The sequence below is a fragment of the Chionomys nivalis genome, chromosome 15 (assembly GCF_950005125.1).
Source record: "Chionomys nivalis chromosome 15, mChiNiv1.1, whole genome shotgun sequence".
Taxonomy (NCBI): domain Eukaryota; kingdom Metazoa; phylum Chordata; class Mammalia; order Rodentia; family Cricetidae; genus Chionomys; species Chionomys nivalis.
Window position 1 is genome coordinate 45606577 of NC_080100.1, and position 13375 is coordinate 45619951.

A 13375-nucleotide genomic window follows, 5' to 3' on the forward strand; every position below is an offset into this window, starting at 1 on the left:
CTGACCTCAAACTCACAGAGATTCGCCTACCTCTGCCTGCCAAATGCTCTGGGATTAAAGACGTGCACCACTACCATCCAGCTAACTTTCAGGGATCATTTCTATGGTTTGTTACTAGAAAAGTTATTTCTTAAAAAAAAAAAAAAATCCTAGCTCGGTCCTGAGCTAAACTTTATCAAATAATAAATGCCTAGGTCCCTCTAATCATGCTTTGTTCAGTGTTGGAATCACACCTGGACCAGCGCTCAGCCTCGAAGGGGGAGTTACACACGTCAACAGTCACCTCGGGTCTGCCTGGATGCGATGAGTCATCAGATCTGCTGCCCTGGGTAAGCTTAGTACATTTCAGGGTACAGACGGCGACTTTTCTCTTTAAAGGATAATTGCTCAGGAAACCAAAACAACCCACTTCTATTGCCATTTTTTAAAAAGAATCCTCTCTCTTCTCAGGCTGAATAGATGTGTCTCGCCGAGCGGATGACGAATCCTAGGCTAATTTGATTTTGCTAGGAATCCATTTGAGAAGCAGCTCAGAGATGGGCCAGCATGACTCAGGGCTTCTTTTACTCAGGCTTCTGAATTCTTGCAGATTTCCCTATGGAGGGTAGGGCCTGGTTGGTTTTGAACCAGGTGAATGTCAGTGAAAAGCTGTCCCCGTGTAAACAGGCATTTTAGGGCAGAAACAGTATGAGAGGCCACTGTAGGAAGAGACTCAGCTTTTGTAATGGAGGCCCAGGTGATGTTCAGCAAGAGGTCAGGAGGCCTGTAGCCAGCCCCCTCAGCTGGAAGCTCTTTCTTCTTAGGTGATTTGCCCTTGGGAAAGGGAACTCTGGGATGGCCCTTCCTGCTCACTGAAGGGACAAATTCATCCATCACCATTGAGCCAGTACTTGTCACCGTAGGAGAGATGTGGGCGGCTGCTACCTCAATCTCCAGCCGCCTGCCAATTAACTCTGGAGACAGAGGGGTGAGTAAGTCAGAAGGGGAGGAAACAGGCTAAAATTAGCCGCGAAGGGAGATAAAACGGGTCTCTTCTGATGGTATTTTGTTTCACAGTTCCTATCAGATAATGGTTCCGGCTGAATGCAAAGATTTGGGGCTTTGGAAGTAATTATCCTCGCTGCTAGGTTGGGAATGAGAAGCCGTCCTTCTGAGGGTTACTGCTCAGGCTGACCTTTGGCTGGTCTGAGTACCAAAGAGGGCTTATGCTACAAATGGAGTCCAGCAGCTGTTGTATTAACTGTCACTCAGTATGGCTCTTCTTATGGTGTCTGTGGGTATCTTCTCATGGCTTATGAGAGCAACGATTTCTTATAGAACTGATGCACACCTTGCTGGGAAAAACCAAACATGTAAGAATATGTTGGGGAGGCCATCTTTCCTTCCAACCACCCATCAAACATTGGCTCTGACTGTGAGCTCTGATCTCACAGGTCTGGCTTAAGTCTTAGCCTCACCCTGGTGAGACTCATCTTTGATCCTTGGTTTCTTTGCCTTTAGAATGGGGGCAATCATACTAACCGTATTGGGAGAATGAAATTGTAGAAGAAATGTTTGTTTTCTTGGTCTTGACATGTAGAAAGTAACACAGGTTGATGTTGGTCATATTAGTCAACCAACATGTATTAAATGTCTACCATCTATTCTGTACTGTGAAAGATACCCCAACACATACTAAGTGTGTTTGAGAGAAAATTAGGAACATGACAGTGTGAGTGCATGTCACGCATGCCAATGATCATAGGCAGAATACAATTATAACTCAAAGGAGAATCAGGGATAACAAAGTTCAAAGATTGCCGAGACCCCATTAGTCACAGAAGGCTTCCTGGAAAGGGGCGCACAAGATGCTGTGGGGTGATATGGGATTCAGAATTCTCCTCTTGCCATTATGTCCCCAACCCTAAATCACAAAGGTTAGCTGAGAGGGACCCTGGACGACCATAAGTACAGCCCAGGAGGATTATTTTAGGATGTAATTCTCAGCTTACTTTGCTATTGGGCCAGCTGTCAGCTACACATTCATCCCCCTGCAGACGGTGGTGCCTTCCTTTGTGGCCGCTTCCTCGGCTGAGAGAGAACTAATTCCATCTTTGGGCCTCCATTCATTCAGACCCTGCATTACTGACCACCTAGCTTACATCCTGGTCACTAAATGCTGGAGACAGCGAGATGGAAAAGCTTGAGAACCAATCTTCATCTTCCTCCTTTTGACCCCTAAGTGTGTAGTCCTTGGATTGCAGATGGAGGCCACAGTGTCTGTCTCTGCAGGGCCAGACTTTGATTATCAAGCCTGCTACACTGATGGCAAAGGGAGGCGGAGCATTGGGGAGCCTTGGTCTAGAGCAATGAGCACTGGAACCCTGCTGCCGTTTAAATAAGAGAGACTATCGAACATAATCTAACTCATTCTCTCTCTCTTTTCCTTTATGCTGACCTTTTCTCGGAGAAGGGTACCCTTCTGCCCCTTTCCTGACAGAAGTGATGCAGTTGGTCTCCATAGCTACCAACCTGACTGCTCAGTGCCCGGGACTTTTCTCTGAGCTGTATTTACCTCTGGGCAGGGTTAGTGTGCCTTAAGGCACGGTCCTGCCCCACACTCACTTGCTGACATCTGTGCTCAGTGCAGGGTGTTCCCCCCATTTCTGCCCTGTGACATCCCCTCCTATAGAGCTGGCGATCTTCCCAGTTCTTTCTGTTGGGTCTTTATCCAAGTGGGTAAGTCAGGCCTGCTGTCCCCATCTGTGCTGCTCTTGGGTGGACTGCTCTGTCTTTCCCAAGATCTTGGATAAAGAAAAAAGAGTCAGGAAGATGGAGGGCCATTTCAGCCTGAGGTGTGCTTTCTCTCCAAATTTGTAGAGTTTAATGGCGTGTATTTTTGCTCATCTAGTGGTTTCTGCCACATTGCCAGGGGAAGGAGAGCAAGTTTCATTCCATCTCAGTAGCCACACACTGAAGAAAGGCTTCACTCGAGACTCAATTTTGAGGACAGATAATCGAGAATGTTCATTTTCCATTCTAATAGTTTTCAGTGTTGGGTGACTGCGACAGAGAAAAGATGATGTTTTCAAGTCCATTTCCAGGCAGCCTTCTCTGGGCATGTGGGAAACTATATTTCTCAACTCAGGTGAAATCTGGTGGCCCTTGGCTAGTGCTGGCCAGGTGGACTGGAACATCCCAGCCTGCCTGAGGTGGCAAGGAAATCCATTGGGATTCATGTGTTTCTTTTTCTCTATTTGAGTGACTGTGCAGACCTCTTCCAGATGATGGACCTCTAGTCGGTCTTGGACGGGAGCTGCATGGTGAGCCAATTAGCTGCAGAGGACTCTGTGAGTGAGAGTTAAGCTGTGTGGCTGGTAGTGTGATGTAAGTGTAGGGATAGGTCTTGAAGTTTTACAGCATAGCCTCACTTCCTTTCCTGATATCTCCTTCCTGGCTGTGGGTACACAGCATTGCCAACTCATGATCCCAATGCTAGGTTTTGTCCACTGTGATTGGCCTTAAATCTTCTTAAACAGTGATCCCCCCAAAACATAAACAAACAAACAAACAAGCCCTTCCTTCCAGAAATGGCTTTTGTCAGTTATAGCAATAAAAAAGTAACCAATACAGTTGGGAATATGTCACTGAGATTTTTGTTACTACATCATAATCTAACTCATTCTTATAAATATGAGGTCTTTTGTGCCAATATTACCTCCTACTTCCCATGATCATGGCTCCTACAAGAACTTCTTTTTATAACTTTTATTTCATGTCTCTCTCTCTCTCTCTCTCTCTCTCTGTGTGTGTGTGTGTGTGTACATGCACTTGCTCTGTGTTATGAGTATGGTCCATTCTTTCTTTCTAACTTGTGGTTCTGGAGATCAAATTCAGGTTTTCAAGTTTGGCAGCAGAGCCTTTACCTGCTGAGCCACTTCATTGTCCCACAACTAAGACTTCTACAGCTGAATGTTATGACGCTTAACCTCTTTCTCACTGCTGACTGTTGATTTCTTTGATCCATGAAGATCCCTGAACTTTTAGAAACTAAATAGGTGGAATTAAATGTTTATTACTGTTCTGGTTAGATTTTTCTAAACTTGACACAAGCCAGGATCACCTGGGAAGAGGAAACTTCAATTCAGAAAATGCTCTCATCATACTGGCCTGTAGGCAGTCCGTGGGGGCATTTCTTGCTTAAGGATTGATGTGGGAGGACCCAGTCCATTGTGGGTGGCACCATTCCTTGGCAGATGGTTTTGTGTTGCATAAGCTCAAAAAGTGAGCCTTGGAGAACAAGCCAGGAAGCAGTTTTCTCATGGGCTCTGCTTCAGTTCCTGCCTGCCTTCCTGCCCTGACTTCCCATCATGATGGATGGTAGCCTGGGAGATGTAAGATGAAATAAACCTTTTTCTCCACAGTTTTTATCATAGCAATAAAAAGCAAATTAGGACAACTACCTAGAACAATGAAAGCAAATAGAAAATAAAAGGAAAAATATTTGTTTCAGACACATCTGTCTAATCCTATGAAAATGGCTGATTTTTTCTTAACTCAAACTCAATATAACAATATCTGAAGTTCTCCATCAGAGGGAGGATTCAGCTTCGGTGGGTCATGGATAATCTCATAACAGATTTCAATAACTGAAATCACCATGGCAATCTTTAGAAAGGACCCAACAGCTCTTGAAAATTAAACAACCTCTAGCCTCTCCAGTCCTTTTATCATAAGGGGAACTGGGGAACAGTATTTATGAGAAATGGATAATAGAAGGCTTTTGCAATTTTCTCAGAGGAGAACCATGTTAATGTTCCGTAGTCACCATAGCAAAATGCAGCTGCTATTCTGTAACTGTCAGTATGGCACACACCAGTTCAACCCACTGCACACTGAAAGTGTTTGTTTTTAAAGATTGAATCTGTGCTGTGCATGCATGGGCTTTTCCTCTTGCCATGATTCCCTGAATAGTACAACCCAATAACTATTTGCCCAACGTTTACATCTAACCAAGGCATTATAAGTGATCTAGAGATGACTAACTGCAGTGGGAGGATGCACATTGTCATAAGCTAATAGGTGATATTTAAATATGGGATTTAAGCATCTGAGGACTTTGGGATCTGAGAAGATCCCAGAACCAAGACCCCTGGATACCCTGGGATAACTGTAACTCAGTCTGGATGACTTAAGACAAATTCATTTTCTCACAGTTCTAGAGGATATGGACTGGGTTGGCGCTTGATGAGTCTTCTTGACTTGTACCTGGCTGCCTTTTCTATGTTCTCACAAAGCTTCTCTTCTGTGCATGGAAGGAGTGAGGGGCTTTATCCGTGCATATGTGTTTACTTCCTGAGTATCCTCTATCTCCCTTGTTAAAAGCGTATTTGTTTTGTATATGTGTCTGCATGAGTTTATGTGCACTATGTGGAGGCAGGAGTTCATAGAGGCCAAAAGAGGGTGTCAGATTTCTGGAACTGGAGTTACCATGTGGGCCTTAGGTACTGAACCTAGAGATCTACAAGAGAGTAAGTGCTCTTAACTGCTGAGCCATCTCTCCAGCCCCAGCTTCCTACAAGAACACAGATCATGCCAGAATAAGACCCTACTGTTGTGAGTTTGTCTTTGGTTTTTAGGTGTGTGTGTGTTTACATTAGCATCTCTCTATGGACAGTTGTATTGCCAGTTGGGAACTCAATGTAGGAGTTTGTAGATGATACAGTTTCCTCTATCTCGCAACTATTTTGATTATACAACTATCACAGAACTATTTTGTATAATCAAAATAGTTGTGATTTAGTATTAAGGCTGCTGTTCATTAATATGTTAGTGGCTTTGGCTGTAGTATACATTGTAAAATCAAAGGCCTCTGGGGAGGATATGATGGTCGGCAGTAAGGGTGGCTGGGACTGTCTGCACTCCTAGGCCTCCTCTGTGCCATGTGCTACATAAGGAGGGCAGCTCTGTCCTGTCATCTTGTCTCCACACTACCTTCAGATGAAATTTTTCTGTGAAGATCCAGAGGCTGAGAACATAGCTTACTTGGTAATTAGCCTAGCACATGGGAATCCCTGGGTTCAATCTTCAGTACCGGTCATGGCTACGTGCCTAAAATCCTAACACTCTGGAGACAGAGGCAGGGGGATCGGAAACTCAAGGTCATCCTCTGTTACAGAGTGAGTTTGAGGCTAGCCTAGGGTATATTAAACCCCATCTCAAAAGTAAAATAAAATCAAACAGAAGAAATGCACACTCAGCCTGAAATCCTCTCATGGTCCCTCACACCTGGGTAGCTTTTAGACTATCTGGTCTACCATAGTGGATTTATTTCTATACATTTTCTCACACTGGACACCAAGCACCTGCCCATGTAGGCTCAGATAAATGGTCAAGGAAACGACTGAGTTGACATAGTCACCAGTGTAGAGACCTCTCCTCCTGACCCTGAGATGGACAGACTGGTTGACATCTGTTGGGTGAATGTCCAAAAAGTTCCAGCACTCTGAGTTTGGGCTTAGCAGTCAGCTAATTGACAATCTGTGGGTGATTTATTGGTGGAAGCGTGAGTCTCTGGCTCCATCCTAAAACAGACAGTTGGGGATCCACACGTTGCAAGAGCTTGTCAAGCTACCACTGGTGGACCTCCATGCAGGTGAGGTTTATAGGCATTAGTGAAGGTCTACATCTTGGCCATAAAATATTATTAACTCTAGTGCTACTGTTCACCTGGTGAAAATCACTCAACTGAGTGATTCAAAGAAGTCACCTGCTTTGGAGTAACTCAGACGTCACTGTGTTACTCGATGCCTGTGGTGTTCCTTCCACATTTTAGAAATGAGAAACAAAAGGGCTTTAAAATGAGGTTTTAAACTCAAAGGAAAAATCAGTGTGAGAATGAGAACATCTCTGAAACCTTCCTTTTGAGATGTACAGAGGGGGAGCCCTCTTTGCCCTCATGGAGTCGAGAATGATCTGCTCTGTTCTTCCAGTCACAGGCCTTGCTTTGGGCTTGGTTTTCCCAGGGAGGGAGTGAAAAAGGGGTAAAGCTCACCTGACATCGATGGAATGTCATGTGAGCCTCCTCTCCTCGGTTTTCCCTGGCTCTGGGGGAAACTGGAAGCTGACAGAACTCCCTGCAACCAAACACAACCCATCTCTTCTTTGTACAGGTGAAGGTGATCCTCAGGCATCTTTTGTTCAAGCAAGGATTGATTTCTCCTGTGAACACTACAGTTCATGGCCCTAGGTGCCCAGGGTGCTTTCTTTCTCTGGTTAGCTCAGAATGGGTCTTTAAGTTTCTCCCCTGTAGTTGGATCCTGCAATTGTAGTTCAGCCTGCCTGAGAAGTTCCCCTGGTTACCGCCTGCCTTCACTGCTTGTTTCTGTAAATTCTCAAACTTCCAATTGGTGGGTACTTCTCTTGTTTGCCTCCAGGAGACCCTGCTGAGGTGAGCAGTATTGTTCCCATCAAGGAGGAAAAGGGAGATGACAGAGAGGCACCGAGAGCACATTGAAAGGATGCTCTCGTCATGGCAGGAAATGGCAGACCCAAGCGTGGAACCCAGTCTTTGTTCAACCTCCACTTGTTTTTCCAACAGAAATTACCCAGAAAGTTGCAGTCTGGGCCCATTTCCCAACTCTTGTGAGTTCTAAGCTAAGTGAAACCCAAGATCCACGTAGAAATCTAATATTTTGTTGGACCAAAGCCTTTGGCTTCTGATATGCTGGTTCCTTCCAGATACCATGTCATTGTTCCAACTCTTTTTCTTTTTTCTTAGTCCAGTCCAATTTTTTTCCAAGCCAAATTTCAGTGTAATACCCACATTCCCCCATGCAGCCTTCTCCAGGCGCTGCGACTTGCTCAGATCTCTTTCTTCTCAAGGTCGGAGACCAATTTAGAATGTGTTTGCTTCTGATTCCACAGGGTAGATGTAAATACTCTCTTTTATTTCTCTGAGAATAAAGGCCATGGCTCTTACTTCTGACTTCTCTATAATTACTAGGCCATTTCTAAGCAAATCGGGTACTCACTGAGAAAGCTGGCCTTTTTTCATCCTAGAGATCACAAGCCACTTGGAAACGAAAAGGCTGGTTGAAGAAACTGCAGCAGCCACAGGGCTTCCGGGCTGCACTAATGCTTCATCTGCACGGCGTCTAGAATGTGCTGTGCTTGGATCATCACCAAAGTAAATCAGGGTGAACTTAGGGTTTTGCCACCACGGTTCTTAGTTTTGACCTTTATCCATTTGGACTTTTTAGAAGTCAGAATTCAGGAAAAACTTGGTCGCGTTTGTTCATAGTGTATATTCTCAGGTCATGACCGTAGGATCCGAGTAAGGAGCTCAGGCTGTGGTTTGAGATGACCTCTCTCCTGTAGGTACTCATTACACTTCTGGGGAGAAGACTCCGTGGGTAATCTGCTGGCTTTGCAAATAGGAAGGCCTGAGTTCGGATCACCAAGACCCGTGTGAAAAGGTGGGTGGAGCAGAGTCTATGCCCCAGTAATGGAGTCAAGTTCAGTGAAAGGTCACGTCTTATCTGATCTCCACATGCAAGCACACACATGTGAGCATTAATACACAAACACACGCACACACACTCACACACACACTTACACACATACACCCTGACAGAGATATAGTTCCATAGGATTTTTTATTGTTGAGTATGACATGTTTTCATTACATTTGTTTGTGTGTTCATGTGTGTGTGTGTGTGTACATTTGTGTGTGCGCCATGGGACACATGTGTAATTCAAAGGGAAAATTTGCAGACACTAATTCAAGATTCAGTGTTAGATATCTGGGGCACCCAAATGTTTTATCTTCACACATGTACTACATATGATTTGCTAGACATATCTTTTATCTGGTCTCATAGCTCCTTGCTGCTGAGCTCTTGGGGTGTGTTGCATTGAATGTGTGCTGGGACCCCTTAACCAGTGTCACAGTCCCCACAGGAAGTGTTCAGACTCAGGCTGCAGGTATCACAGGTACTTCGTGTACAACTTGGCTCAGTAGCTCCTTAGGCTTGCGACCGTTCTTTCCTTGTTTGTCTGTCTTGTTTTTTCTTCACAGAGACTAATTTCCTCTCAAATCCCAGTGTAGAAAGATTCCCCCTGCCGCTGCAGGAGACAGCTGATTAGGGCGAGGGTGACTTGGTAGCTCATTAATGCCTTCTGGTTTCCTAACTGCAAAGGTCAGAGCTGGCTGCCACCATCCCAGGGTCATGGTGTGAGTGGCAGCTGGTCAGGGAAGATAAATATGACAAGGGGGTGCAAACAGTGAGGTTATTATTACAAGAAGTGTCACCCAGATCATAATGGAATTTAACCCATGAAAAATCATTTAAATCATGACCTAGCCCCAAACGAAAATCACCCCCTAGCCTTCTAGAATTTATTGCAGCCCAGCGATTGTTTGGTCATTAAAACGTCACTTGCAGCATGAAATAGCTTGTAATGCTGATTATAAAAAGAAATCGTTTTTTAAATTCTCAAAATATTCCAAGCATTATTGAATGGCTGTTTATTAGGTCCTGGGAGAAATAATTATGACTTAAGGTCTCTGAAATCTCTATTTACTCTTCCTTTTCCTCTCTCACCTCTCCATCCCCTCCCCTTCCCTTTGTCCATCCCTCCTCTCTCTCTCTCTCTCCTGGGCTCATTGGAAGGGCTGCGTTGATGAAGACTTCTTTCAGTGGTGAAGCTCATGACTGCTTGCCCGTTGCCTCCACTGTGGCTCTACATGGGAACACTGCCCATGTGAGCCCCCAGGAACTCTACCTTCTGCTGCTCAAGATGGAATACTGCAGAGTTCAGATCAAAGCACCCTATGGCTCGCCGCCTCCACCATGCAGCCGTATTCAGCTGTCATTAAAATAACTCTGATGACATGAAAGACAAAGGCAGAGCCGATGTGGAAGTTTATGGTGACCCGTGAGAGAGGGTAATGGACACCAGATGCAGATCCCGGCAGAACTTCTGCTCGAATCTAAGAAGCTGATATGAGGATCACTCCACGGCACACCCCGCTTTTAGATTATCTAAGAGCAGTGCGTGAAAGATGTGGGGTGAAGACATCTTCTGCTCTTTGCTCTGTACACAGAGACCAGGCTTTTTTTTTTTAAAGTTGTTTGTATTGCGCTATATATTTTTCTCCGCTCCCCTCCCTACCTCTCCCCTTCCCTTCAACCCTCTCCCATAGTCCCCAATGCTCCCAGTTTACTCAGGAGATCTTGTCTTTTTCTACTTCCTATGTAGATTAGATCCATGTATGTGTCTCTTAGGGTCCCCTTTGTTGTCTATGTTATCTGGGATTGTGAAATGTAGGCTGGTTTTTCTTTATGTCTAAAAGCCAAGACCAGGCTTTGTACCCACAGAATACAGCATACTTGCCTTCTAGGCAAGTGACCTAATACCAGCATGGCAGGGACCACCATCTGATCTCCTTAAAGTCACTGCTTTGGCTATCACTTCTGTCCTTCTTCCTAATTTCCGATTTTCTTTCATTTTAGTATCCTCTGGCTTTCCCTCTAACATATATGTCAGGAGGCAAATGCCACACAGGTTATCTAAAGAGAAAACGTAACACAAAACATTGTTAGTTCCTAAACTGGAAAGACATGGGAACAGAAGACAGTGACTGTCATAGGTGGGGGTGGAAGAATCGGGAGGAAGTTGGAATTACTGGTAGGCAGGAGCTTCGGATAGGAGCCAAATCTCAAGCTTCTGAAGGAGGTCACTCCTCCACTTATTCTGGTGCCTCTCTGAAGAAACCGGGATCGTGGGATTTCAGAACTCTAAGGAGGCTTTGCTAGCCATTGCTAGCGTTTCCAGAGTTATTGTGATCTGGGTCTTGCAAGAGCTGGTGCTATGACTGCAACCCATTGCTTGGCCTTGGGTGAGAAGTGAGGCCCAGGCAATGCTTACAGCATCACACAGCAAAGAGAAGCCCAAGTTCCTGCATTCATATTGAGCATCACAGAGCAGAGCATCAATATGAGGGTGGTGGTGGTGATGGGGTAGCAGGGATGGGGTGGGAAATGGGGGTGAGGTGGGGTGGAGTCAGGACCTGGAAAAGTTGAAGATGAGACACAAAAATTTAAGGACCAGCATGGAGCTCTGATTCCATAAGCCAGTCAGTACAAAATCCTATTGGCCCACATTTCTCCATTTTTTACTCAGATGAACACAGGGTGCATCTACAAACACATTAAATCTGTCACAGACTTGAGTCCAGACTCCACTGGTCAGATGCTTCCAATGTCCTCTTTTTTTTTTTTTTTTTGAATTGTGTGCAATTACTTAGGTAGTTGGCTCTGCCCGTTTGGGGAGGATTAGTGGACTTTCCACTTGGGGACAGTTTGCTACCGTCTTACAGAGTTCTCTACAATGGGACTGCTTTACTTGGTTGGTTCTGGATATGAGAACTAGCTGAGGCAGAAGTTGGAGGGGTTATCATGACTGTCCACTGTGGTAGCCAATGCCACTGTTCAACTTACTCACTTTCAATGTCTGTGCTCATATGTTCTGAGCAATATACATATTGGTTGTTCATCCATTTTGTCCTTGGGAATACAAAGAGAACCCCAGCACCTACTGTGACCTGGTCTCTCATTATGGCAATTATGCCTCTCTCTCTTGCCACTCATGGCTAACTACCTGGCTTCTGTTCTGGAAAGTCACCATCTCCATGGATTCTGGAGACCCCTGTAGTGGCCATGTCTGTTGGCTAGCAACCAACAGCCTGAGATACTAATGATGCTGCTGAGACCACTACAGCCCTTCGACCCACATTCTAGCTAAATCCATGACCAGAAAAAGTCATCAGACCGGGGCAGTGGTGGCACATGCCTTTAATCCCAGCACTCGGGAGGCAGAGGCAGGTGGATCTCTGTGAGTTCGAGGCCACCCTGGTCTAGAAGAGCTAGTTCCAGGACAGGAACCAAAAGCTATGGAGAAACCCTGTCTTGAAAATCAAAAAAAAAAAAAAAAAAAAGAAAGAAAAAAAAAAGAAAGAAAGAAAGAAAAAGTCATCAGGTCATGAAGATTGATTGGTTCTAATCCTGATTCTGCCAGTTACTTCCAGCCCAATCTTGGCACGGTTACTCAATGACTTTGTGTCTTAGTTTTTTTCTGTATAAAACAGAGACAATAGTAGTACCTACCTCAGAGAAACACTATGTTACTTCAAAGGGTTAATATTCTAATCTGCTGGGAATGGCGCCTCACACATCACAACCCTTTTAAGGCTCCTAGCTCTCAGCATTCCTGTTAAAATGGAAAAAAAATGAGCATGAAATTAACTATTACTATTTGTCATTATTTTAAAAATTATAAGAAGTGATTAGACATGAAAAGTTATCAAATATTGAGAAAGAAGAGAGAAAATTATCATTTTCTGTGGATCATATAACTGATCGCCTGGCAGGGGGATATCTAAAAAACAAAACACAACAACAAAAAATTCTTCAAAATCAAAACGAGAATCCAGTCAAATGCTCCCAATCAATTACCTTTTCTAACATTTTTACACTAGTTGTTCAAAATATAAGATAATTGGGGGTGAAGAGACGGTGAGGAGTCAAAGTGCTTCACGGGGGACTGCAAAGTATTCAAAACACTGCACGGGGAGAATGTGTCTCTGGGCGACGAGTCTTGCTGTCGATGTGATAGTAATTCTTCCTAAGTTAATTTAAATTTTATAACACAATTTTAATCAAAACCCAAACATTATTTTTAATTTTAAAATGACCCTATGGTTAATCTGGGCAAATAGACAAAGAGAATAGAGAAAATAAATTGTTGAAATGATTTTAGCAGGTGGTCTGTCACCACCGATGTAAAACACATCTGAAAAGTCAACAGAGCTTAAGTACTTCTGCTGGTGAAGAAATAGACCAAAAAAGTAGAAAAGCTTTAAGTGTTCATAAATGGACATTACACACATACATATACATACACATATATATGTATATATTTAAAAATTGGTATGTAATAAAATTTTCCTTACTTATTTCAGTGGAAACGAGAGCTAATCCCATCAGTGAGTTTGGGTAATGGGAACTAGCTGGGAAGCAATGAACTCAAATAGAGACTCTAAGTGAGTTCTGAGCAGGGCGGTCATTGAGCCCAGGCACATGACCGCACCAGCCAGCTTCCCATCTCTGAAGTGACACCTGAGAAAAGCTTGTCTTGGCTCGGACCTGCAGGGACTGCAGACCATGGTCTGTTGGCTCTGTTGCCTTTGGGATTTTGTCAAGGCAGAGCGTCATGGTGGGAAGAATAGGATGGCCCCAGCTAAGACTCCCAGCAATAGTGGAGAGGGTGCCTGAACTAGCCTTCCCCTGTAATCAGATTAGTGGCTGCCCTAATGGTCATCATAGAACCTACA